This window comes from Arvicanthis niloticus, chromosome 14 (assembly GCF_011762505.2).
Source record: "Arvicanthis niloticus isolate mArvNil1 chromosome 14, mArvNil1.pat.X, whole genome shotgun sequence".
Taxonomy (NCBI): domain Eukaryota; kingdom Metazoa; phylum Chordata; class Mammalia; order Rodentia; family Muridae; genus Arvicanthis; species Arvicanthis niloticus.
The window spans coordinates 26,131,626-26,159,470 of record NC_047671.1 but is presented as its reverse complement, the minus strand read 5'-3'; the positions used below and the strand labels follow the sequence as shown (position 1 = coordinate 26,159,470).

The window sequence follows — 27,845 nt, the reverse complement described above, 5'->3', positions numbered from 1 at the left end:
CAATTTGTTAAGTGTCCTCAAATTATTCAACAAAAATAGCCCAGACTGTACGAGCAAGGAGCAGGACTGTCACAGTTCCTATTACCAGTGCCATCCTGGCCTTCTCTGATTTGAATACGACAGGATGGGCGGGAGGATAGTCGTTTGCATCCCTAGAACTGACCTAAACCTACTTTTATTACAGCATCACTTAAATACGTGCAAGCACTAAATCATGTATAGAAACCTCATATTCTTAGTCATTGTTGAAACTAGGGAGTAACCACATTTCATTTGCTAGTATTAGATAAAAAGAAGGGCAAAATCAAGCCATAAAGAGAGAGGGCTATGTTTATTTTGGAAAAGGTACTTGCCATTGTGTGTTAAAAATGTAAACATTCTCTAAATATCACCTGGGATGACCAGCCACAGTGATATCTAAACTGTAAGAAGGACTTCTCTCTCTCTCTCTCTCTCTCTCTCTCTCTCTTTCTCTCTCTCTTTCTCTCTCTCTCTCTTCAGAAGGCAAGAACAGATTTCCATAGGCACCCTAAAATTTCCCAGGATTGGCAATAGTCTCGGGAAGATTCCAGTTTGTGAGCAGTATTTATACGGCAGTCTTCATTTCAATGTTAATACTAAAAATGTACTTATATTAGAGAATTTTACTGCAAATAACTAAGGAGAAAATACTGTCACCAGTCTTGAAAGATCTTACTGCTTTAAGGCTGGGTTGGGTAAACAAAATGCTTAAAAATGTAAGGACAGAACCATGCCCACACCCTTGTAAACAACTGTTGGTTAGTGGGACACACAGCAAAGCCCCTGAGTAGAGGGAATGTCATCAGTGGGCTTCCAAAATCTCACAGCAAATGTGGGCTGGAGGGCCTGGGGGTGGGGGGCAGGGAGATTTTAGGCTACATTACTCTGTCTCTCTGATGCTGGTTGCTGTCTACTAAGACATCGAACCCCTCCCCCACCCACCTCACCATTTTCAAAACCCTTCCCCCCAGGGGTTCTGGCCTTAAAAAAAGAATCTTTTCTTTTTTTAGTGTGGACCAGGCTTGGGGTCCCCACACTTCTATAGAAGAAATGGTTGTGTTGTCCTGTGTCATATCATCCTGTTACATAGACTGACTGAAATGACATGCTTCTAGAGACAAAGGCTCAAAAAATCTAATCTGATTCTTTCCTAACCCATTCAGATCCTCTGGGTTCTTTATTTTCCCACCTCAGTTAAGCATTGCTCACTATCTGTTTTGCTGAGTGTTGCTCCATGTCAGAGCACATACGTGGTCTCCCTGAAGCGCTGGGAACAGAAAGGAAACGAAGGAACCCGAGAAAAGAAGCTTCCTGGTGCTATTGAATCAAACCTACCAACTGAAAGCATTCTATCCCCAATGCACCAGCTCCAGGGCACAGAAAAAGGTCCGTGGGCTGTTTGTTTCAGGGACAGAAGCATCAAATAATCAACCAATAAGTACTTAATATATGATGATAAATGACCCGGATGCTGTGATACAGGCAGGTGACTCTAGAGAGACATCGTGCTTAAAGGCTCACACAGACAAGGCAGAGGGTGAAGAGCTCCCTCTTTAAGGAAGAAGTTCAGCTGCATGTATTGGCAACTCTGTGGTCAACACCAATCATGTCTGAGGGTCTCCAAAAAGGTCTCCACACTCTAAAGTACTCCTGGTACATTCAACACCCAAATCAGATGTGTTAGTTTGACTCTTCACATGGTAGCTGGAAGATGAGCAAGTAACCCAAGGTCAAAGTCTGCAGAGAGGTCCAGTTCACAGCTGGGTCCTGTGCACTAGCCAGGTAAGACCATTAAAAGGAAGACTGAGAAAGAATTAGCATTTTGTATGGTGTCTTCTCTCAAGTCTACCAGGGCAGCCAATAGCAGGACCCAAAGTAAGGAGACCCAATACTGATGGAGGCAGGACAGATGAGCTCCCAAACAAATCAGCAAGACTTGGGTTTGCACAGGAAAAGCCAGAGAGTGTAGAGTAGGAAGAGACAAGAGGAAGATCAAGAAGGACCAGGATGATGGAGAGAAGGGTCTCACGTTAGGCTGACTAGCCATCTGTCATCCCATTTAAACACCCTGTTCTCACATTTGTGCATGGTGTTTGCATTTCGGGCGTGATGATGAATGTCTTCCAAAACACAGGAACTAGGGCCCACATCAATAACTAAGTACCATCAGATATCTCTGCCCTCACCATACCACTAAATGGAATCCCAGGTGTGATCACGTGAGAATTAAACAAAGTTATGGTTTTGTACACTTGATTTTCAGTCTTCTCTACCTTTTTAAAACTGATACTTTGACAAGTGGATGCTCACACACAGGGAAAGGACTCACAGAATAGGCTGGTAACTGTGTGGGGAAATGAGGTCTAGTTTTAAGGTTAAGTTTACTAACAAAACATCATGAAGTTTGCAAAGAATCCCTAAAAACCTCTCTGGGAGTGTCCTTGGCTCCAGGCACACCGACTTTACCGACTTTGCCAATTGCTTCAGTGTTGTAACAGTAAGCTGATGTTGTCACAGTCAACCAACCTGCTCCTCGGAAGCAAATCTCTGGCTAGTGATACTGCCCCAGTGCCCATGCAAGCATATCCAGACCCAGGTGTCAGTGCTTGCTGCGGGTCCCAGGTATACCAGTTGGCTCAATCAACCATTTAACTTCTCACAACCCCAATTGTAAAGTGAGCCTACAAATTTAAACAAACAAGAAAACTAAACCTCTTGATACACACCACCACAACAACCAATAAACAAACAAACAAACAAACAAACAAACAAAAAGCTATGGCAAGATCACATCAGGAAAAAATTTGAAACTCTGTCTGTGGAGCCCAGAGATGATGCTTCTCTCACCACTACGATATGTTCTCTTGGAACAAGAGATGGTGTGGTCTTCCTTTCCAAATGGCACATCTAATCTGTGGACACAGTGACATAATATTGTCATCTACATAGTTCTCACTCAAGAACCATGGAAGTGCCAGGCTAGGGGTGCATGCTGCCTCAATTGGGGTTTGTATTGTTGCGATAAAGCATTATGACCAAAAGCAATTTGAGGAGGGAACTGTTTTCAACTTACAATCTGTAGTGCATTATCCAGGGAAGTCAGGGCAGGGGCTCAAGGCAGGAACTGATGTAGAGGTCACTGAGCAGTGGTGACTTCTTCTCACGGCTTTTTTGATCTGCTTTCATATAGCACCCAGGGCCTCTATCCCAGAGGTGGCTTCCCCCACAGTGAAGGGCACACCCTACATCAATCATCAGTCCTGAATATGTGTGTGCTCACAGGCCAATCTAGTAGGGGCATTTTCTCAATTAAGGTTCCTCTCTTCCAAAGTGACTTTAGCTTGTGTCAGTCAAACCGATATAAAACCAACCAGCACTCAGTAGTTAGAGGCAGATGGATCCCTGTGGGTCTGAGGCCAGCCTGTACTACTACATAGCAAGTTCCAGGATAGCCAGAGCTATCTCAAAACTGACTCAAAGAACAAAACCAAGTAACGACAACACCCTCAGCCCTGCCACTGCGGGGAAAAAAAAAAGTTACAAGCTAGTTTGCAAAAAAGAGGCAAGGGATCATATTTTAAGTAAGTTTGCAGTTTTGTGTTGGACCACAGACTGCACAACACTTCTTCCAGAGAATCTTTATTTGCCATTTCTCTGTCTTGTGTCACCGGGAAGTACTTGCAACAGCAAGCAAGGGATAAAATGGGCAGCTGGAGACATTACATTCGGAGTGATCCTTTAAGGAATTACTGAATGGGCTTACCAAAAGAAATGCAAACTCCACTCCAATGCACGTAAGCAGTTCTCTAAGGACTCTCGGAGGTGACACAACCTGCTGCTAGAGAGGCCATGACAGCTGACTTCCTCACACCATCACCTGATAGATACACTTGCCCTCTCCGCCACAGGGAAATGTTCTAAGGCCCTACAAAGAATCCTGTGGTGACACTGACTCTGTGTAAAACCTGTGCTGTGTACCCAGCAGCACTGCCAAGGCACCAGAGCTAATCTTCCTGTGCGAGGTACCTCAGTGCCTCCTTTGTAACATCTCTTATCTGAGCATCTTTGCTAGGTAAAAGGGTGCCCCAATGTGCTGGGCTCTTTTGAGAGTCTCTCTGGAGGGCAGCATATGTAACATGGATACCAGGATACCGTGCACACGTGAGTCACGTCCTGGGCATGTGAGACGATGACCTGGGATTTCATCCTCCTACGTAGGCTAGAGTAGAATTTAAAACGTAAGAATTGTTTATTTCTGACATTTTCCATTTAATCTTTTTGGACACAGTTGAACTTGTGTAACTTAAACCGTAGAAAGCAAATTCAGGAACAGGTATGGCTACTGGAATGGAATCCTGGTGGGGATCTGGCATTGTGATCAGTGGCCAAAAAATAAACCCCTTCTCTTCTGCTTTCCTCCCTCCACCCCCCCCCACCCCCCCCCCCCACCCCCGGTTTTGAGGGAAGCAGCAACCTCTCAGTGACTTGGCACAAAGGAAGTGATCCAGCCCGTGTTTTAAAGGAAGCCCAGCCCCGTTCCCAGTCTTCTGGTGGGAAGGAGATGCAGAAATAATAAAGAAAACGCCAAGAAAATCAGTTCTGTGTGTGCCAGGAGGCCCGGGGCCTTTACTCAGACCACAGGCCACACTGGAGCAAAAGCAGGTGTTTAGGAAGACTCTTCAGTGAGTCAGCCCGTGGTTTCCACGAGGCCCCAGAAGGCTGGCATGGCAGACAGAGGCATCTCTAGACATGTCTTCTTCACATCCGGGCTTTCATGTCACTTCTGTCTATATGCTTGCTGCAGTGAAGCAGGATGACAGCCTTACATAATAGCACCTTACTGGGTGACAGTGACTTCAATGTAGGAAACCCTCAGCCTGTGTGATACTGATGAGCCCGCCTATCCACGGTTGGTGGCCCTGGAACTTTTCAACATTTCCATACCCAGCATCACTTGGATGTAAAGCACTTTCCATGAGCCACGCCTCTGATCATGATAAGGATCGGGGTGGGGCGAGACTGGGGGCTGAGTGGTATCCAGGCACAACCATTCATGGGCTTACTCTGATTCTGAAGGGCCTGGAACATCAGAGCCTGAGGGGCTTTAGGGCGTGTAGCCATTTGCCGGAGGCCCTTCTTCTGCCCTGCCTACTGTTGCAGAATCCTCTCACTTCCTTTCCAGTGCCTCAGCCTGGGCTGCCTTCTCCTCCATGATGCCAGTTTCCCAGATGCCTCACTGCTCTATTCAGCCGATGCCTACATCCTCCTTCGTCAAACCTCTCCTTCCTCACAAGTGGCAGATTCATCCCCTGTCCCCTGCTCCCCTGCCCAGGGTGTTTGCAAGCCCAACCATGCTCCATCAACATCCCACCTTCTTTTCTCCTCGCCCTGTGACAATGGATCTGTTAACCTCTAATGGAGGCAGATCCAACTGTGCCTCAAGGAAAAGGCTGATGCTAAAGTCACGTGGTTTGCACTGGGCCGGTATTACCTGCTCTGGCTGGTTCCAGTCCAACTGCTGCTGTGGGTGACAAGGCCCACTCGCAAGGAGGGATGGGAGGACACGCTTAGGCGTTTGCATTTTGGAAACAGAGCACAGGGTTTGCTTCATTCCTACTAAAATTCCTGGTGCCCGACTGGGAGCCCCCTAGCCCCTAGCTAATCAGCTCCCACCACACCTCCCTACCAAGGACTGCCAAGCACCAAGAAGCCCAGACTTTCACGGCTCAACATCTAGAAATAGTTTGGGTCTTTGTTCTCTCTGATATATAGCGAAAAATGGTTGATATTAATTCCTTTTACTGCTTTTACTGTTGTGTGGGGGGGGGCGGGGGGGGGAGCTCTCACTATGTTGCTTAGACTGGCCTTTTGTTCTGAGTTCAGAGAACTCTCTTTCCTCAGCTTTCTGAGGAGGGGATACAGATTCCTACCGGAGCATCCATTTGAAATCAGTTCTTTCAAAGTGTAAGATCACGACATCTCATGAGTAAATATAATAAATATATAAATACTGTGAATGGTTCGACTAAAAGTCAGTAGAACCATTTTCCTTCCTTGGCAGCACACATGTCAATTCCCACTGTTGGTCTCACAAACACAACATGACCTCAGAGCCAGGAGTTCTGTTCAAGAATTCACTGCTGTTGAGAAGAACAAGTAGGTCCCCCAAACCTCCAGCATCTCAGTTGAAGTGATTTCCTTTTTTCCTCAGCCCTGAGATCCCTTAGGCATAGGAAGAGAGGAAGACAACCCCTGGCTATGATGTGTGCCACGTCCCCACAGATAATGAACTCAAATCTTGGATAGACATCTAAGCATTGTGTTGGTGACTACTATCTGTATCCTGCAAGGACAGGTGCTCCCAAGACTTCCACCCTGGCCTCTGATGGGAATTCATCTGCCTCTTTCAAGTTCCAGAATGCTAACTTTGTTATCCTAGGCAAAAATGGCCTTTGTAAGCCACACTTAAGGAAAGAGAGCATCCGCTCAGAGCACCATCTGCTTAACCCACCATGCACTTAGTACACCATGTCTAAACATCTCTCCCAAGCCTGCATCCCAAGCTACATGTACTCACCCTCATCCCACCACCTCAGCCTCAGTCCCTCATCCTCGCTGCTAGCCCCTGTCTCCAGGCCATTCCTACTATACTTGCCTTTTGCTGGATTATCTTGGTGGTGTTCTGACTGGGTCAAAACATGATTCTTTCTGTATGGGATACTGTTCCCTGAAGTCCTCCTATGTGGCTATAGGAGGCCCCATCTCTCTGTAGAGCTACCTCCCACCCTATGCTGAGGGCACAGGCTGCCCCAACTCAGCCTCCAGACCTTTCCATACAGTTGGCCCCATGCCAGAATAGGAGCAGCTGCCTAGCAGGGTGTGTTGGCTTATGAAAGCGGCAGAAAAATCATAGTTTTCTGACATAAAAATAGAGAAATAGAGCTGGGCATGGTGGCACACACCTATTATCCCAGAATTAGAGGCTGAGGCAGGCAAATCTTGAGTTCAAAGCCATTCTGTGCTGTTATATGGAGAAGGCTCTGCCTCACATCACCTTCCACCCCCCCCCCCTTTTTTTTAAATCAAAAATCAGATGAATGGGACATGGAGGCAACTATTAAAGAAGATAATGTGGTTATTAGGGCAAACAGATTAACATAGACTGAATACTGATATTTAACATGAATACTGGAGCCAATCCCCAGGTGACAGCTTGGAAATGGAGTGGGAGGAGGGGCTGACAAGGCTCAGGGGAAGAGTAGCATCTCACTAATAAAACCACAGAAATCTCCAGTGAACATGGAAGCAAGTTCTGGCCGTCTCTGGACATCTAGGCCACCAGCACCTTGACCTCAGCTTGCCCAGCTGCCAGAATTTTGACAAATAGATCTGAGTTGGTTACAGGCCACTCAGTCTCCTGTGGTTGGTTATAGCAGCCTGAATGGACTGAGACATCAAGGTTAATTTGATGATTACTTGTATAGTTAGAAGTTCTGTTCTAGGTGGTAAGGATCTCTTACCCAATGAAGTGAAATAAAAGCCTACACAGAAGGCAAATCTGTAAGAAAGCAAAGGTTCAGGGCAGGTCAGTATACTGCAGTTGTCAGGGGGGCCACAGGCAGGAGGAAATACGCAGGGACCCCAATTATTGTTTGGTCCTTCCTTTCATCGTGTTCAGGAGGAAGAGGAATTTGCTTCTTAAGGGGTGTAGTGAGGGTGGTTTTCTGTTTTGACTGGTAGATTAAGACTATAAATCTGTTTCTACTGAGTATGTTTCTTCCTATACAGTGCATTTGATTTTAATCACAGGCTTTTCAATTATGAGTAGCCATAAGATGGTAAATCGAGATTCTCCCTCCCCCTACAAGGTTTACTTGAGAGCACAATTTTACTTTATTGCACTAGCATCCCAAACCAGTTCCGGCTGGATCAGCCTTTCCCTTTTTCATACCGAACACACTGAATACTTTCAGAATGCATTAAAACTGTTGTAGTAGAGAGATGGGAAGCTGCCCACTTCTGTGTGGAGGCAGAAGAGATGAAGACTCCTGGAAGGAAGAAGCCAACCTCCTCAGGTACATGGCATGTAGACAAGCCAGACACACAAGGCCTGGGTATTGCCAGAGCCTCTCCAAAAAGCGAGTTGGAAAAACTACGTTGGTTGCAAGAACCAGCATACATGCAGGAATGAGCCCATGGCTCTGGGTGAAGAACCTATCTGGGACCAAGTAGGGAGGAGAGAGAAGAAGACAGCTGGTATGTATGCTGTGTCCCCTCTTTTTTCCTTCATTGCCTCCCATCTCAGGGTTTCCAGCTTCCTCCTAGCCTCTCTGCATCTCATCTACAAGGCTGGGCAACCACATCGTTAGGGAACTTTCTGGACCCAGCTTTCTCTGCCAAGGACTTGGGGCTTCAGCTCCCCTGGAAGTGCTGGCAAGAGCCCAGTGGGTCAGTCTCAATCAGGCACTGTCCGCACATCCAAGTTACCCACTCCCTCCAGCAGAGGCAGGGCTTTGGACAAGGGGCCTCAGAGAAGAAGTTGGCCACTAGCCTCACCATGGCGGAAAGCATTTGAAAGAGGGCAATTCTTTCCCGTCAGAGGAAAAAAGTGGCCCACATGGTGGGTTCACTAAGGAAATTGTGGTATTTTTGAGGTGAATGGCCTCACCCTTCAGCAGCCTTACCTTCGGCCCTTTGAACACATCACCTTCAGGATGACAACCATGAGGTCTATATATCTAGATGCCTTCAGGATCAGGCCATGGGTCTGACCTGAACTGGGGTGAAGGCAACACTGTGCATGGTTAAAAATGACGGTGGTTGTATAGGTCCAGGGCAGAGGAATCCATGAGCAACAAGTCTTGTGAGCAGTTTCCAGTTTATCTAATAATATTCTTTTCCCAGATCTCACTTGTTTCGAAGCCACAGAGACTAGGGCCTCAGGCCATAACAGAATCCCTCTGCAGTGAAATGGATAACTGCACAGGATACTCTAGGCCTTGCAAGGTTCCCTAAGCCAGTTTCAGAGCCTGTGAATATTCATAACCAACAAGTCACATCCAGTGTGAATGGTAACAACTGGGTTCTGGTGGCACTTTCTGGGCCCATATTCCATTCCCTGTTCTTAGAACTTTGATGACAAAAGGGTCACTATGCCTTTCCAGGCTCAGTGGAAGCATCTTTCTCACCATGTTGATTCAAGAATCAGACGTAAGTATGATCATGCACCCCCACCCCCTACACACACACACACACACACACACACACACAAAGCTCCATGGACACACAACCAAAAGACACACCACATGACCTGCTCATTCTCATGATCCATGACTGCCTTCAGATGTTTGTCTCTTGATAAAGAACTGATGTTTTATTTTTGTTCTAGAGGTATACACCTGAAAGAATGCTGATTGAAAAATTACCAATTTGAGTCCAAGAGATTTTCCTCGTTAAGCATCATAAGAATACTCACATAGAAATATAAACCATGTTTTGTTTAAAAAGAAACATGTTAGCAAACAACTTATGTTTACCTCTTTTCCAAACATTTTATTCTTCTGGGAATAAAATATCCCTCTCAAAGATCAGGTCCAAGACAAGTGCAGCCTTAGTCCCCTGTGCCTGGCATGCTCATGAATGTGCATAGGAGCCCAGAATGGTCTTTGTTTCACTCAGGCTAGCACACAGGAAGGCCAGGCTGGAAAAGCCAATCTTGTTAGAAAAAGCATAGGAGACTTCCAGAGTCCGTTTGCAGCTCATTGTTGTGACCTCCACACATGACACTGTTTGTCTATCCTTGCAAAACCTCAGGCCTGGGACCTTGGAAGCTACTGTGTTTGAGCTGGTGGTGGATTCGAGAGGAAAGAAGAGTAAGAATTAGATCTGATAGGCTTTATAGAAGCCCAAGTCACCATGTACAAGCATTTGGTCAGCTCCTGCTCCTCACAGAAATGGCCTATGGGGCTGAGGAGGTAATGGAAGGTGGGGGCTAACCACTAGGATTTCGCTCCAATTTCATTCTCACTCAGAACTATTGTGTACACAGACGCCCCACCGGAATAGGTACATCCAGCTCAGTCTCTCACTTTTAATAAATACTGTATCTGTTGGCTGGAGAAATGGTTTAGAAGAGCACGTGCTGCTATTCTTTTAAGATCCAGCCTCAGCTCCTAGTACCCGCTCAAACCATCTGTAACTTCAACTCCACGGGATCTGATATGTTCTTCTGGTCCCCACAAGGCACACACATGGTGCACATATATACACACCAGCAAAACATAGACATAGAAAATAAAATAAATACATCTTTAGTAAAAAATATGTTTGATTCTAGTAGTTTGCTTAGTTTGTCATTTCCAAGTCATTTTGTTACACATCCAGGACCCCAGGGAATGAAGAATGTAGAGTGAGATCCAATCACCTTTCTCCCCCAAGGGAGTCAAAAGCAGCCTTTGCATTTGGTTAACCCTCTGTGGGTATTCAAGTGAGTGCCCCTCCCCCTAGCCTCCTGTTAAGGACTCTTGCATTAAACTGATGAATATCTTACAGTATCTGCCAATGTATTTATATTGGGATACATTCCAGAAAGTATTTTAAAACCTCTTATAAACTCCATCCTATTCAAGCTGAAATAAAATTTATAAGGGACTGGGGAAACATATCGACTGAAAGATAAGACTGGTAAACTTCAAAAAAGATGCCTGCCGTGAGCTAAAAAAGTTTGTCAACACAGTCCCCAGTTGAACACTTTTAAACTGGGTGAAAGAGTGAAAGTATCCTTGACAGTCATCTTACACCATCAGCAATGTGACCTAAAAGTACTAACAACCCCTTTTAAAATTCGAAACCAGCTTTTTGTAGAGAAATAACACACCATCAGTGCAGAAAAAAAAGAGAGAGAGAGAGACAAGTATAAATTATTGAAGATAACCTACTTTAATGTTTACATTTAACACTTCCATGCACATGTATATTGATGGAGATATACGCATGCGCACACTCTGCAATTGTAATAGTGCTGCGATAATGTGTTTCTTTTCTGCTTTCCTTCCTGCTCTGTATACAACACCCAGATCAAGCAGGCAGGAAAGGCAAGTTCCAAGTCTGGAGGATACAAGGAGGAAGTGAAGACAGACAGGGAAAGACTGCTTGGAGGTGAGACATTTTCTCTTAGGTGATGAATTTGTGAGAGTAGTTACTTTCCTCTCACCTGGAAACTGTACAAAGAATTCTGATAAAAATGATAATTTGGAAGAAGAAGACAAAGTTATTTTCTAAATCAATAGATACAGTCAAATTCATTGATTCATTCATTCATTCACTGATTCACTGACTCACTGGCAATGAAATGTCTACCATGTGCCAAATCCCTCGAAGCCATTAATATCGAAGAAGGAAAAGGAGGAGGAGGAAGAGGAGGAGGAGGAGGAAGAGAAGGAGGAGGAGGAAGAGGAGGAAGAAGAAGAAGAGGAGGAGGAGGAAGAGGAAGAAGATGAAGAGGAGGAGGAAGAAGAGGAGGAGGAGGAAGAAGAGGAGGAGGAAGAAGAGGAGGAAGAAGAAGATGAAGAGGAGGAGGAGGAAGAAGATGAAGAGGAGGAGGAGGAAGAAGAGGAGGAGGAAGAGGAGGAAGAAGAAGAAGAAGAGGAGGATGAAGAGGAGGAGAAGGAGGAGGAAGAGGAGGAAGAGGAGGAGGAAGAAGAGGAGGAGGAGGAAGAAGAAGAAGATGAAGAGGAGGAGGAGGAGGAAGAAGAGGAGGAGGAAGAAGAAGAAGAGGAGGAGGAGGAGGAAGAGGAGGGCTTCTGTCTTCTGGAGCCCAGTGGAGTGGTGAGCTGGAGTCACACAGGGACATGGGTTTGCCCCTCTTACTTGTCTTCTAGCAAACAATGAAGTAATGTGTTAAGACATAAAACACGTGCTTGCTTCTGCAGCACATATATTAAAATTGGAACGATACAGAGAAGATTAGCATGGCCCCTGTGCAAGGATGATGTGCAAATTCGTGAAGGGTTCCATATTTTTAGACTGAAGGAGTTGAAGTGGCTGTGGCCCCATGGGGAGAGCGACAGTACCAACCAACCAGAGCTCCCTGGGTTTAAACAGCTAGCCTGGGAACACACATGGAGGGCCCCATGTTTTTAGCTGTATTTGTAGAGGAGGATGAACTTGTTGGACATCAGTGGGAGAGGAGGACCTTGGTCCCTTGAAGGCTGGATGGCCCAGTGAGGGGAAATTCGAGGGTGGGGAGGGGCGAGTGGGTGGGTGGGTGGGTGGGGGCACACCCTCATAGAAATAGGAGGAAGGAGGATGTGTTAAGGGGTTTCTGGGGGTGAAGAATGGGAAAAGGGGATAACATCTGAAATTTAGATAAATAAAGTACCCAATAATAAAAATTGAAAAAAAAAAAAAAAGAAAAAAAAAAAAGAAACAAATAATGAAACTGGCTATGGCAGTTGAACATTTGAGACTCTTTAGCAGCAATTTAACATTACTCATATTACGGGGATTTTTTATAATTTTCACAGACAAGAGACTATGGAACAAGCCCATAGATATTTAAAACAATATCTTCATAAAATAAAAAAGGAGGAGATATACCCCTGTACACCACAAATTTATTTAAATCATGTTATTTTTATTTTTTATTTTAAAGTTGTTTTTCTTTTTTAAATCTGGATGCCAAGGAACTTTCTGCTGAGTGTCTATGGCGCTCTACAACTAGGCATACTTATGCATAGGTGAAAGGGAAGGATTCATTTACTGGCATAAGGCATGATCTTGATCAGGTATTAAATATGGGAAAGAGGGTATGTTTGTGTTTTTTTCTGCAGGATGCTGAAGGAACAAGGTGGCAACCAGAGTGATGGGTGAGACATGCTGGACACATGTCAGGACAAAGAATGATACTGACCTGTGAGCTTGTTGAGTGCCCTGACAATGGTGACTGGGAAGCTATATTAGACATAAGTTCCTGACCACCATCACTTACCTATACCCCTGATGGGACAAGCTGCCTTGCCTCAAGTTATTAGACCTTGTAGAACAGAGAATCAAAAAGAGAAGTTATAATGCCTCTCGTATTGTTATTAAATGTGACCAGTTATTCAGACTTAATCATGGACTGGTCTAGAAATCAATCCAATATTGGAAATAACAGTTTTCATTTGGAAGTCTGGTTCTGAACATTTTCAGAGACATATTTGGAAATTAGCTGCAGTTCTCTATGATGTTACCCTAGCAAGAGATAAAGTTGGGGAAGGATCTAGATTTCAAACAGGTGTTAGCACATATGTTAAGGGTCTTTTAATTGTCAAGTTAAAAATAATCTTGTTTCTTCTATAGTATTTAATGTAAGTTGCATTGATTGTACAATTTCTAATTGTGTTAGTATGTTGAAATCTGGCATGTCAGTTACAGAGGTCTATCAACCAGCATTTGTTTTAGTACCCCGAGTATCACAGAATCTTGGTATTCTAAAATAGCTTGCAAGTACTGGAAGAAGTGAGTCAGGCTTTAAGCAGAAGCAAGAGAGTAGTGGGCTTGATTATTGCTGGTATAACAGCTTTAGTTACATTAATTGCTAGAACCACTGCTTCTGCAATGGCTGTGACACAAGAAGTTAAGACAGCTACTGTTGTTAATTATTTAGCAAAAAATGTTACTGTTGAATATACCAGAGGATTTAGATAGGCATTAGGGAGAAGAAATTGATGCTCTTTATCCTATTTAAATTATTGGAAGGAGGTTCAGAATTTAAGGGTAAGGAGCCATCTTGAGTGTCATGCCAAATACCACTGGATTCATGTTAGTTCTACAATTGACATGGGTAGTCATTATAATTAGTAAGAAGTTTAATGACAGTGCAGTGTATTTGGCATAATTCTTACACCTCTCGGGATGTTTTAATGATACATAGGGAGCTTATGAATTTCAAGAAGGCTGCTCTGTTGAGTGTTGATGCAGTAGATACTGCAGATAAAATTACCCATGGCCTGAGGTTAGTGTTTCTATTTTGGTCAAGCTTCAAAAATGGTATATATAGTTGATCATGCTAGCCCTTTTTGTCCTGGGAATGCTATTATTCCTGCCCATTGTCTTAAAGCTTTTCTTCAACAACATCAACTGTTGGCAGCCAAGTACATGGCTTGAAACTGAAAATGGACCCCTAGAAAGAGTTATTAAATTAACAGGCTGGCAAGCCAAGGGTGGGTAAGATTCTGCACAGAGTCTTACCAACCTAAGACAGAAATGCATTGCTTTTGATAATGCATATTATATGACAGGTAATGAAGGCATTCTTGTCAAAATGACCTAAGACAGGCTCTGTATTGTTAATGAAATAAAAAAAGGGGGAGAGGCGGAGAGCCTTTGGGGCTGCTTGGCAAGAATCTGACATGGGCCAAGGACAAGGAAATGGGCTGCTTGGCAGAAATATGACATTGGTCAAGGACAAGGAAGTAGGCTTCAGGCAGGAATCTGACATTAGGCTAGAACAAAGAGGTAATTTCAGGTAGGAATCTAAATCTTAGGCTAGAACAAAGAAGTAATCTCAGGCAGAAACCTAAATATTAGGCTAGAACAAAGAAGTAATTTCAGACAGGAATCTAAATCTTAGGCTAGAAAAAAGAAGTAGACATGAAAATGACCTTGGGCTAGGACAGGGAAGTAGGCTCACATACTTTGGTCATTCTGATAAGCCCTTAGAAACAGTGATCATGGGAGTGTTCACGTAATTGGGTTTAATGCCTTGCTTTTTCTTTGACTATTTGTGCTTATTGTATTGCTTGTTTCTTGACTATTTGCATCTATTGTATTGCTGGACCCTCAACCTAGAACTGACCTTAATACATGAATGTAATCAAAATGGTATAAAAGCATAAAGGACGATGGAGGATGGTGCATGGGATGGGGTTCTAGGGAGGGGAAGTGGAGAAAGGGAATGACATCTGTATTGTAAATAAATAAAATATCCAATAAAAATAATTAGAGAGAAAAAAGACATGGAACACACGTTTAAAAGAAAACTATGTAGGCAGACATAGAGTAATAGAATTACAAACGTCCTAAGTGTGTAATAAAATGAGGACATAACCACTCCAAGGTATGATTGAGAAGAATTTTATTATAGATATGGGGAGACAATGACCAGAGGCATCTGGAAGAGTCCAGAGCAGGGAAAGAAAGTATTGAACTAAACACAGCCAGTATATTGAATGAGGCCATGAGGGAAAGAGAGACTAGAGTGACTGAGCGAGAGAGAAAGAGAAGAGAGGAGGAGAAAAGAAGAGATACCCAGAGGGTGCATGGCTGAAATGGTTATCTAGGAATGAGAAGCTAGGATAAGGGAAAGCCATGAGCTGAAGAAGTTTAGGGTAGAGGGGAGGTGAGAAGAGCCGAGATGCCTGCATGGAAGAAGAGATGGGACACCTGCATGGACTCTGTAACAGGTACTTGGGATGATGCGGAGAGAGTACCTGGAGGAAGCATGACTTTTGGGATGCTACTAGAAACACAGTTAGCCATTTGCCCTGGGTTTCTTTTGTACCTGCCAATAAGATCCATAGCAATTTGTATAACTTTACCATTTTACAGACAAAGAAACACAACAGGGAGGAGGGGAGGGGTGGGGGGAGGGGAGGTGAGCATGCCCTGACCAGGGTTGGATGCTACAAACTAGAACCCACAGGATTACATACACCACAAGCAAGCAACTGTCTTTCGCTCTTGAGACATATTTATAAGGCAGATTTCCCTTGGGACGCCCAATCATCAGTTCTTTGATTCTCTTCCAAAAGGCCAGCTAAAGTGCGTAAATCTATAGATCTATTTTTTTATTCCTTTGCTAAGGTTTATAAAACATAAATCCCTAAGTCAAAAATGATGTTTTCTTTCCAGAGTTCTTGGTTCTTTTTGTCAGGCCATATTTTTGGTTTATAAAATACAGTCACTGTGGTCACACGCTTCTCAGAAGAGTAGAAGGTTGTGGGTTTTGAGCCCCTGTCTCCTGCTCCTGCCAAAATCACTAAGATATAAACCTGAACTTCTACTTTTCTCCCAATCTTTAATTACCCTCCTCTTCTCAACCCTTCATTATTATGAGCAATTAAATCGCAGCAGTCACGTCATCTTTTTTGACATCTGGAAGATATTACACAAGTCTTTTTTTTCCCCTCCAACCAAACCCTACTCTAAGCCTGAAAAAAAGACCCCCAGGACCGAGGTCTGTGAGAAGGAGAGGCCTGGACAAGAGAGTCGATGTGAGCAAAGGGAGTGACGTTGGCTGGATGAGCCCAGGCCACTGTGTGAAATGGAACTGCCATCTGGTATCCAGGCCCACCAATTCACCACTGGGAAAGTGACATTCTGATCTGTATTAAGACAGGAAGAAATAGATCTCACAGCCTTCCTATGACTAATGGTCTTCTCGGCTCTACTCTGGAGACTATGAAGAAAGGACAGAAAGTCAACCAACACACACAGAGTCTCACTGTCCCATAAACCAACTTTCAGAAACCGTTTCACACACTGACATCTGAGTTTGATCCCCAGGAGCACCTCCTTCCAAGGCAAGTGCAGTGTCCTGTCCCCAATCCCTAGGCTTATTTCTCTGTAGCCCTGGGCATCTTGGGAAAGGCTTAAAAGGAGCCTTGGACACCCCTCCTGTGCTGTTCTTCCTGCTGATTGTGGGTGGGCTCTCCTTGTGGAGCCACCTGGGGTGTACTGCTGAGGTAGGCCTGGAAGGTCTCAGAGGGAGTCTCTAGGGTAGGCTGACCTAGCAGTTTTCTCACTCCCCTGAACCCTCCACCTGTCAGCTCAAGTTTCTTGGTGCAGACAAAGGCAGAGGGTGGACCCGGGTGTGTTCATCAGGAAGGAGAGCAGACCACAAGAATGGCAGCCAACAGCATCCTCAAAGCTAGCTACTGACAATGTGAGAATGAGGGATGGATCTGGAGAGGACGGGATCCCAGAGCAGGGAACTGAGGAGAGGTGGGAAGGGCAGCCCCTGGCCTCCAGTCTGATATAGACTTTGTCCCCTCAGCCACAAGCAACATCCCACAATGAAGTCCGACAAGAGGAAGTGTAGAGTGGGCTCCATCTCTGCACCTGTGCAGGGCTGCAGACCTTGGGAATGTGTGAAGGTCAAGTTCCAGTCACACCCTTTCATGTCTTTGTTTTGTTCTTTTATTTTACACATTAGTTCAGGCATGTCTCCTTTACTTCTGAGCTTGGTTGTGGTGATAGCTGAACCATTCCTTTGTACCCAAATCTTCACGAGGGCTTTTCACACTGATGAAAATGCTGTATGGGTGTCTATTTTTTAGTAACTGCATTATATTCCATTAAACAGTGTGACATTTTATTGTCAGAGAGAGCCACAATCCCTTCTGTGGCCCTCTGCAATGAGACTCTGGCACTTCTCCAATTAATAGGGCCGGCCTAGCCTCAATTCTGTGCTGCCCAGTAAGTGGTACTGTACAACAGAACATGGGGTAATACTACACAACTCTGAGTGCCAGTTCTCAAGAAGCCACCCTCACTCACCCATAGAGGTCCCCAGAGGAGGAGAGGCCACAGGGAAAGGAGCCAAGAGCCTTTACCCTACAGTTAGCCTGACAGCCATGTTTGTGAGTGAAACCACCTGAGATCACTGCTTGTCCCACCCTCTAGGTATACCCAGGAGTGGGCCTGAGTGACATCAAGCTGCACAGTCACCAAGCCAGGCCATGGGATTTCAAGAAGCAGTAAACCATTGTCATTGTGAGCCACCATGTTAGGCCGAACTAGTGGAAATTATGATTTATTTACATCCCTGTGTGATCAGGTCCTTCAAGGGTTGAGCAGTCTCCTGGGCGGAGAAACTCCTCTCACACTGACAACAGAGGAACACACTTTACAAGGAGAGTAGTAGTGCAGTCACAATCCTACCATCTTGTTCCAGAATGAGAAGACACTGGCTTATAGGTGTTGGGCGAATGAGACTCGGCACCAGATGGACATAAAATTGACTTCTTTCTCTGCCACCTATTCAGTAAACTGTATGACGGCTTCATCTCTCAATTTGCTTATCTGTAAAAGAGCAACAATATCAAGCTATAGTGTGAGGAATCCTTGTCCAGTGATGGCTGACATTGTCCCTTTTTGTGTCTGACAGTATCCCTTTGAAATACCTAATGCTCAGCTGGAAAGCAACAGGAAACAAACGTATTCCATGTGTCTGCTTATGCTCCTTTATTGAATGTATTTCAGCAGGGTGTCTATTAAGGACCAGGTACTCATCTCTAACCTAGAATGATGTACTAAGGTGACATGATATAATGTCCTTCTGGAGAGAGCAGATGCTAACAAAACAAATGTATCTGTCGTCAAAGAACATAATCAGTACTGAGAGAACCAGGGCACCAGCTTGCCCCATAGGAGGCTAGAGGAAGGAAACAGATTCAGGGTGGATATGGTACAGGTGCCATGGAAACTGAGGAATGCTTCTCTAGTAGAAGCCACTGGAACTTAGATCTCTAATATAAATAGAGAGTTATCTAGGTAAAGATGGATAGAGGGACACATGAGAACTGTTCTAGGAAGAAAGACAATAAAATTGAAGGCCCTAAAGCCAGATGGGATGTGGGTCTTTGAAGGGATCTGATGATGTAGTGGGTGATGAACAAGAAGAACAGGCTGGCGGGTCAGGTCCATCCAGGGTATTTGAGGCCCTGTGAGCAGCTGGGTCTTCTCCTTAAGAGAAAACTGAGCCATTGAGCATTTTAAGGCATGGGGAGATTCGGAGGTACCAGAAGCCAATCCTAGAATGATAACCTGCATCATGAGTCCTCGGCAAATGGCAAGATAGTCCATGAATGATGTTGGCCATGGCCTGGGGTGACCTGAAGTGCTAACAACTCATGCTGAACCTGGGTCATCCTGCTGTACTGCAGAGCAGGCACCAAATGAAGATGCATCGAGCAAATGGATGGATGGATCAGTTGCTCATTAGGGGAATTCTCAAGCATTGGGGTGGCTTAGCAAGGAAAGGGGTTATATGGGTGCTGATACTGTACCAACAATGGACAATTTCAGAGCATTTGTTTAGAGGAGGGCATGTGTCCTGGAGGCAAAAGGAGCAATGGGGCTCACTTATGGCTAGACCACCCAAATCTCTACAGAAAGCACACAGATTTTCACTGGCTTCTGCCTCTCTTTAGTTTCATTTTTTGTAAACTGGCAGTTAAGTCTCCTGTGGACATCTGCTCATCAGAGGCTCAGCATGACAATGGATGTCAGGATGCTTCTCCTCTTTGGCCAAATGTCCTTCCTTGATTCTGCTTCCAACTCTAACTCAGTCTTCTCTAATGGGAATCACTGTCATTTGAAAAGAGCAATTTACTGCTTTAAAGGGAGAGAATGTTGAGCTACCCTCGTTTTGGTGCCAACTTTCCTACTCAAATTACTGCTGGGAAATCAAGGAAGGGAACATTTCAGAGCAACCTCGAATTCTCTCCTTAGAGCAATCCCACTCTTGCCTGCATTCCATATATGATCAAATGGGTCAGCAAAAAAACATTTGGATAAGCATTACAAGGTGAGGAATGGGAGGAAATCCTGACCAACATAAACGCAGCTGTTTCTGTTACATACTTCTGAAGTTCATCTGCGCAGCTCGAGACAGGTCATTTAGACACATCCTTGCTCAGTAGCACATGACCCTAAAGTCCAGCCACTGTGATGAGTCACCCTCAGAGAGTGTCTTGGAATGAATGCTGTCACAAGACACACTCCTCTCTGAGATCCATGGCTTTCAGAATTAAAAGGGTTCAAAAGAGGTTCTGGAATTTTCTCCTAAAAACATAGAAAAGACTCTTGAAAAATGTACTCAGGGGTTCAAAGACAACAAAACTATGGGACTAGGGATAAGAGGATTCCTAAATTGCTTCTTCTGAGATAAAGGGGACAAGTAATAAGAAAAAGAAAAGTGGGGGAGCTGAATTTCAGCATTGGGCATATGGCTGGCAGTTACTAAATATTTATTAATAATAATGACTTTTGTATGACAAACCCTCTTTAGAGAAAATTGTCCCAAACCTAAACCCCACAATGAGCCAAAGTATTTCAGTGCCTTGGTAGGAAGCTGTAAGGACTTGGAACAGTTCACAAGTGTTTAGCTCCTGCTTACTCTACACTACGTGTCAGCCCACCTACTCAGCCCACCTCTGTCCTTTCCATATTGAGTGGTGACTCACTGGAAGTACACCACAACTTTAATTACTAGAAGGCATCACATTTTCTCACATAAGCCAGCTGTTTACGTTTCCTTCTGACGGTTCCTCCCCACAAGAACATGAATAAAGACTTAACGGAAACATAGCAGCACCGGGTCCATGATGGCGGCATGACAACTACATCTCCTGGGTCTTTCCTCCTACTGCCAAGAAGCTTCTTATTGGTCGTAACCCACTCTTCATTTCAGGCAGTCACAAGATAAACCTTCCTTTTTCTAGACCTGATTATCTCAGTAAGTGTCTTACTCTTTGGGCTATACAGTCACCCAACACATTTTTCTAAATTGAGCAAGTCCAGGCTGGGACCCTCTTTGTCTTTCTGTCATTCAAAAATTATTACCTTTGAATAATGTCTCACACAGGCCAGGTGTTAAAGACCCAATTCATTCCATTCCAAAGACACTAGTAGGAGGTGAATCCTTTATACGAGCTGGAGCCAAGTAGGTGAAACATTAGGTATGTGCTTCAAATGGACTGTGGGGTTCTACCAGGCACGGAGCTTTGCCTTCACATGGATTTCCTTTTCTGATGTTCTGACTCACTGAAGGTCCAAGCAACAGACCTGGACTGGAACTTCTGAAGCTGGAAGCCAAAATAAAACTTGCCTTTTAAAAGTGTGATTTATTATAAGTATACTTTCACTAACAAAAAAAATTAACAACGCAAAGACAAATGTAAAAGTAGGGGGCTTTTCTATGCCCACCCCAGTTCCTGAAGAGTGACATGGAGACCTTTATATTTATTAATGATTGCTTAGGCCTTAAGCTAGGCATGCTCTCCAACTAGCACTTAACTTATCCTGTTTACACTATTCTATGTCTCCCCATGGTTACCTCTCCTCAGTCTCACACTTCCAACTTCCTCTGTATCTTGGTGGCGAATCTCCCTCTCCATGTCTAACTGCCCCTCAGAGTTCTATCTCTGTCAGAAGTCCCACCAATTTTCTCCTCCTTTGTTACAGGCTGCCAGCTTTTGATTGATGGGGGATGGCTTTTATGCTGTGCACCAGAGATTATCCCAACAGAAAAGCAAGCCAGCTACCTGACTTGGCTAGTCTGAGACATAGCGACCAAGTACAAAATGCAAATTCAATCTACAGATGATAAATTTAAATTAATCCGTATTCCCCTCTTGGTCAGCAGTGACCACTTTTTTTTGTTGTTGTTGTTTTTTTTTGTTTTTTGTCATCCAAAAGGAGCAAAATAAGATTCACTAGGACTGCCAGACAATAGTGGATTTTACCAACTTTAATGCATTTTTCCTCTATTCCTCCTCCATTTAATCCTGCAAACCCAGCAAGCTGCACTTACATTATCATAAACCACGTTGATTGCCAGCATTTGCCATAGCAAGAGAGCCTATAGCTATTTCATCCATAGGCACAACAGCAAAAAGCAGTCTGCTGTGGCTTTGTAAGTGTTATTTGAATATGCTTTTAATAATGGCCACTTTACTGGGCTCTGATGTTTATTAACATACATAGAAGAAATGTGTAACACCCAAGGAGAAAGGAATTTCAGGTTTTACAAATAGGTCTCAAATTCTTTTCTTTTCTTTTCTTTTCTTTTCTTTTCTTTTCTTTTCTTTTCTTTTTTTATAAAAATGAGTATGGATCCTCAAGATTACCAATACATTTACTCAGAACTTTATGCCCTTAGGTACTTAACTTCGCTGTTACCTTAGAAACACAGTAGAGAACAGGAAAGATGCAGTTCATGCTTCCCTGGAGCTTATTATCAGCCTAGTAGCAAGGGAAAATATGAATAAAACATGAGTTTGGCCCTCCAATTCTTGATCTGCATACAGGCTACACAGGTATATACTATTTGTGAAAGAACCATACAGTGAGTTAAAATACAGATGCTCCTGAATTTGAAATGGTATTACATCTCAGTAAACCCACTGCAAGCTAAAAATGCTAGAAATATAAATGTGCTTATTGTGCTTCAATATTAGTGTGCTTCACAACAAAGCACACTGTGGAATACTGTTTGCCCAGTGTGTGGCTGACCGGGAGCATCACTAGTGAGGATCATACCGCATACTGCCGGCCCAGGAAAAAAACCAAAATATACCATGACAAATGTGGATTCCATGGAAAGTGTTTTTCTCTTGAACTAGGATAGTGAAAAAAATCATAAATCCAGTCAGTATTAAGTTGATCAGCCTCAAGTAAAATTGCTGTAACTCACGGACTACCTACACCTGTGTTGGTGCATAAATGGTATTTCTTGTGATTTAGGATGGAGTGACAGTGGCACACATCTCTAATCGCAGCACTAGGGAAGCAGAAGCAGACAGATCTCTAAGTTCAAGGGCAGCCTGGTCTACAGAGGTTTCAGGACAGCCAGGGCTACACAGAGAAAACTTGTATAGAAAGGGAAAGAAGAAAGAAGCAGCAGAAGAAGCAGAAGCTTTTGCCCCTAGATTTTTTCCCCCATCTCCTTTTATGTTTCCTGTGTTATACCTCTCTAGTTAATTTTGGAAACCATTGTGAATGTTTTGAAGAGAGTAATTATTTTCTAGAATATTCAAAATGACAAAATTTAAAATTTTATAATTATAGTTAATATACTATTATAACAATATTATAATTACACAGTTATTATGGTATATGTTATATTAAATATAATAGTTTATATTACATAACAGTTATAGTATATTATATTTAATATACATATAATTTATATTATATATTATAAATAACATATAATATACTAGAATATTTAACTATTATATGTAATATAATTATATATTATACATATCAATATAATTGTATGTATATATAAATGTATAAGTAAGTATATATAATTTTAAGTGTATATATAATTATATATATGTATATATATATGTGTATGTATGTATGTATGTATGTAGTGTCTCTTGATCATGTTTCACTCACATACACTATTGTCAGGTGGAAAAATCCTAACACACAGCCAATTTGGGGATGTGTACTCTATCTTGTAAGAGTCACAAATATTTCTTTCAGCTAAACAAATCAATGATGCTTTGGTAAAATATTGGATTCTGCACATGATGTACTTGACTTCTTCTAAGCTATAGCTCTTCTACTTCATTCTAGCAGCCAATGCCTGGAAAGAAAGTTTCGACTGTTATTCTGATTGCCAAGTTTATTTGCTTTTAATTCCTCCTGTCTAGAACTTAATTATTGTTTGTTTTTTATTTTTTTTCCTTCAGAGTAAGAGATATCAAACAAGCACAGCTTCCTCCCTGGAACCTCCTGTGCACATTTGTACTGCTCACATACCTTAGTTATGATTATTGTACCTATTACAATTTTATAAAAGGAGAGAGCCCATGATAGTTCATTTATAATATCAAGATACTGGCTTTATAAAATTCATTTTCTGTCTTTTAAGGGTTTTTAATAGATGGAAGTTGTCAATTCATTGACTATCTGACAGACTATGTGAGTACCACCAAGGTTAAAACTTGCTGAATTTTGCTTTACCATTGAAGGTTGGCTTTATAGGCTTTTGTTTATCATTTGAATTAATTAAATTGTGTCTGTCATCCCTTTAATTTTTCTCAAAATATCTTAATTTTATTTACATTCAGATTATCTGGGGAATAGTTGTTTCTAACATCATTTTTAAAAAATGTTTTATATTTAAGATGTTCTTAGGGCTTGCTTGTTTCCTTCCTTCCTTCTCTTCTCTTTCTTTCCATGTAGGATCTCACTCCTTAGTCGTGGTTGGCCTGGAACTCTCTTGCTTCAGCCCCCCAGTTTCTAAGATTATATACCTGAGTAAGTGAGCCTAATCTAATCAATTGAATGAGCCCTTTAAAAAATGACAATTATCTACCATTCAAGAACTCACATGTGAAATAGCGGCATGACTGTCATAGTCATAACCAACTACTCTCTGCTCGGATTTGAAGCCTGTCCTACAAAAGTGATGTCATGCCTAGTGGTATAAACCTGTCAAAAACCCTGGAAGTCATGGACTCCATGAGGGAAATCACTATTGATGGTTACCTAAATAGGCATAATGTTATGCTATCTAGGCATGGTGTCTTCTAAATATCTTTTTATATCTATAAACAAAAGCTACTCTCAACCCTAATCAGAGAAGTATATATTTGCAGTGAATGGCAATTCAAATAACGACCCACGGTTGCGTCAGATGCTGAAAATAAATGGCAGGTGATGACTCAGTCCTAAGTAAGTAATTTATACCAAGACTCTAAAGCTCGGGGAATCTGTGGAAAGGGGGAATGGAAAGGATGTAAGGGCCAGAAGATAGGAAGAAAACAGTGAACTACCATCCTCTAGATGTGATGCAGCAGATATAATCACGAAGTCATAGCAAGTACAGTTCTTTGTACTGAGTCTGCACAAGACAGCTCCCTCAGCAGTCAGTAATGGATGGAGGACAGGCTCATAGGACCCTACCCTTTATTGCTAATTAAAGGCCACTGATGGATGGTGAGTAATGGGGAGCTATCTTCTTCAGTTTTGTAATTACTGATATAACCACCAGACTCCAGCGGATAGTTCCAATCTCAAAGCCTCACAGATGGTCCTAGTCAAACTCAGAGAGACACAAACAAAACAAAAAAAGACATCAGTGTGGGGAAGTGATTGGAGCAGAGGAGGGTGAACAGTAGGGAGGAGGGTGAACAGTAGGGAGGAGGGTGAACAGTAGGGAGGAGAGTGAACAGTAGGGAGGAGGGTGAAGGAAGATAACAGAGGGCTGGGGTGAGAGCAATCAGCATTCATTATATACAAGCATGAAAATCTTAAAGAATAAATTTAATATTTTTTAATGAGAGAGGTAATAAAAGGTCCTTCTAGGAATCTTGAAGAAACACCCTGATACTATGGGAGACCCCTGTGGCAGGGCTCAGGGCTGTCACTGATGCAGTAGTCTAGAGTCCTCCAGCTGTGAGCAATTGAGTGCTTCCAATAATCAGTGAGCAGGGAAAAGGTACCTCCACCCCTGAATTGGTCCGACAGCCATGGCTGTCACTGTCATTTCTATCTGGGAGACACTGAACACCAGCATTCTTCCAAACTCCAGACCCACAGACACTGTAAGTTGAGGAATTGGCATAGTTTTCAATCATTAAATGCTGTTATGGAGCCATAGGACCCATATCTGATCTCAGTGACAGGCCAACCCCGAGTTTCTCCCTGCTTTGGGAATTACTCTAATAGCTTCTAACCCCAGTATTCTTGGGCAATGTTAGGGACTGAATCCAGAACCTCCTCCATGTCTACTTGTGATTTTTTTCCCCAACATCTTTTCCTTGTTTGTTTGTTTGTTTATTCACTTCGAATCCCTATCACAGCCCCTACCTCTCCCACAAGTCCTACCCTCATTTCTCCAAACCCCTCCCCCCATTTCTCCCTCTGATCCTACTCTAAGAGAAGTCCCCTACCCAATAGGTACCAACCCACCCTGGCACATCAAATTTCAGCAAGACTAACCGCATCCTCTCCCACTGAAGCCAGACAAGGCAGCCCAGCTAACAAGGTAACAGAGTCAGAGTCAGCCCCCGCTCCACCTTTTATAGGACCCACATGGAGACTACGCTGCACATCTGCTACATATGTGTGGGAGCCTAGGTCCAGCTCCTGCATGCCCTTTGCTTAGTGGTTCAATGTCTGTGATGGGTCCAAGGTAGTTGACTCTGCAGATCTTTTTGTGTTGTCCTTGACTCTTTCAACTACCCCAATCCTTCCTCACACTCTGCCACAAGGATCCCTGGGCTCTGCCTAATGTTTGGCTGTAGGTATCTTCATCTGTTTCCATTAGCTGCTGGATGAAGCCTCTCAGAGGACAGTTATGCTAGGCTCCTGTCTGCAAGCATAGCAGAGTATCGTTAATAGTATCAGGTGTTGGCTCTCTCTTGTGGTATGGGTCTCAGGTTGGACATCTTTTCCCTATTTATTTATTTATTTATTCATTCATTCATTCATTCATTCATTTATTCATTTATTCACGTTACATCCCCTTAATCTCTGCTCCATCTTTTATCCCTGTGCCTCTTGTAAGCAGGACAAATTTTGTATCAAAAGTTTTGTGGGAAGTCCTATCTGTCTACAGGAGGTGACCACACTCATAGACTCCCAGTAGCTTCCCCAGTCCCACACCCATTCCCCTCTCCACCTGTCTCCCACCCAGTTCCCTCCCTCCATCTACTTTCTAAGTCTACTTTATTTCCCCTTTAAAGTGAGAGTCAAGTATTCTCTCTTGGGCCCTCCTTATTACTTAGCTTCTTTGGGTCTGTGGATTATAGCATGATTATCCTGTACTTTATGACTAATATCCATCTATATGCCTGTCTTTCTGGGTCTAGGTTACCTCACTCAGGATGATATTTTCTAGTTCCATCCATTTCCCTGCAAATTGCATGATGCCTTTGTTTTTAATAGTTGAGTTGTATTCCATTGTGCAAATGTATATCATATTTTCTTTCTCCCTTCTTCAGGTGAGATGCATCTAGTTGTTTTGAATTTTTGGCTATTATGAATAAAGCTGCTTCAGTGAGTGGATGGATACAAAATTAACCCCCCCCAAAATTACTATCCCTCCTTTACACAAATGATAAATGGGATAAGAAAATAAAACAGGGCAACAACACCCTTCATAATAGCCACAAATAACATAAAATTTCTTGGTGTAACTCTAACCAAGCAAGTGAAAGACCCATATGTCAAGAACTTCAAGTCTCTGAAGAGAGAAACTGAAGAAGGTATTATAAGATGGAAGGATCCCCCATGCTCATGAATCCGTAGGATTAACAATAAAAATGTCCATCTTGCCAAGAGCAATCTACAGATCCAATGCAATTCCCATCAAAATTCCAACACAATTCTTTACAGAGATTGAAAGAGCAATTCTCAACTTTAGATGGAAAAACAAAATCCCATGATAGCTAAAATAATCCTGTACAATAAAAGAACTGGAGGTATCACCATTCTGTATTTCAAGCTGTAGTAATAAAAACCACATGGTACTGGCATGACAACAGACAGGTAGATCAATGGAATAGAATCAAAAACCATGAAATAAGCTCACATACCCACGGATACTTGATTGTTGACAAAGAAGCCAAAACCATACATAAAAGAAAGCATCTTCAACAAATGGTGCTGGTCTAACTGGTGGTCTGCATGTAGAAGAATGCAAATAGGTCCATATTTATCACCCTGCACCAAACTGAAGTCCAAGTGGATCAAAGACATAAAACTGGATACACTAAATATAACAGAAAAAAAAAAGTTGGGAATAGCCTTGAATGCCTTGGTACAGGAGAAAACTTCCTGAACAGAATAGGAATGGCTCAGTCAGTAAGATCAAGAATCAATAAATGGGACCTCATGTAACTGACAAGCTTCTGTAAGGCAAAGAATACTGTAGGACAAAATTGCAAACTACAGAATAGAAAAATAACTTCACCAACCATACATTCAACAGAGGGCTAATATCCAAAATATGTAAAGAACACAAGAAATTAGACACCAACAAACCAAATTACCCAATAAATAAACGAGGTACCAGGGCTAAAAGGAAAGTTCTC

At 43.0% G+C, this 27,845-nt stretch overlaps 1 long non-coding RNA gene and 1 other non-coding gene across 9 annotated transcripts in view; one reads left to right on the top strand and one right to left on the bottom strand.

Annotated features, from left to right (window-relative positions):
- The window catches only part of LOC143434289 (uncharacterized), a 101,607-nt gene that overhangs the window by 14,682 nt on the left and 59,080 nt on the right, over positions 1–27,845 (bottom strand). For 6 of the 8 annotated variants that reach the window (XR_013103652.1, XR_013103653.1, XR_013103658.1 and 3 more), the window contains 3 exons: positions 21,970–22,032; positions 20,632–20,873; positions 17,947–18,087 (listed from right to left, as the gene is read on the bottom strand). This is a non-coding gene — a long non-coding RNA (uncharacterized LOC143434289). Of the gene's footprint in view, positions 1–17,179; positions 18,088–20,631; positions 20,874–21,969; positions 22,033–27,845 lie in introns of those variants that run through there. The other 2 variants (XR_013103656.1, XR_013103659.1) reach the window with 2 other exon arrangements.
- LOC117720266 (U6 spliceosomal RNA) lies at positions 11,936–12,042 on the top strand. Its single transcript, XR_004608286.1, has one exon. It is a non-coding gene; the product is annotated as a U6 spliceosomal RNA (small nuclear RNA).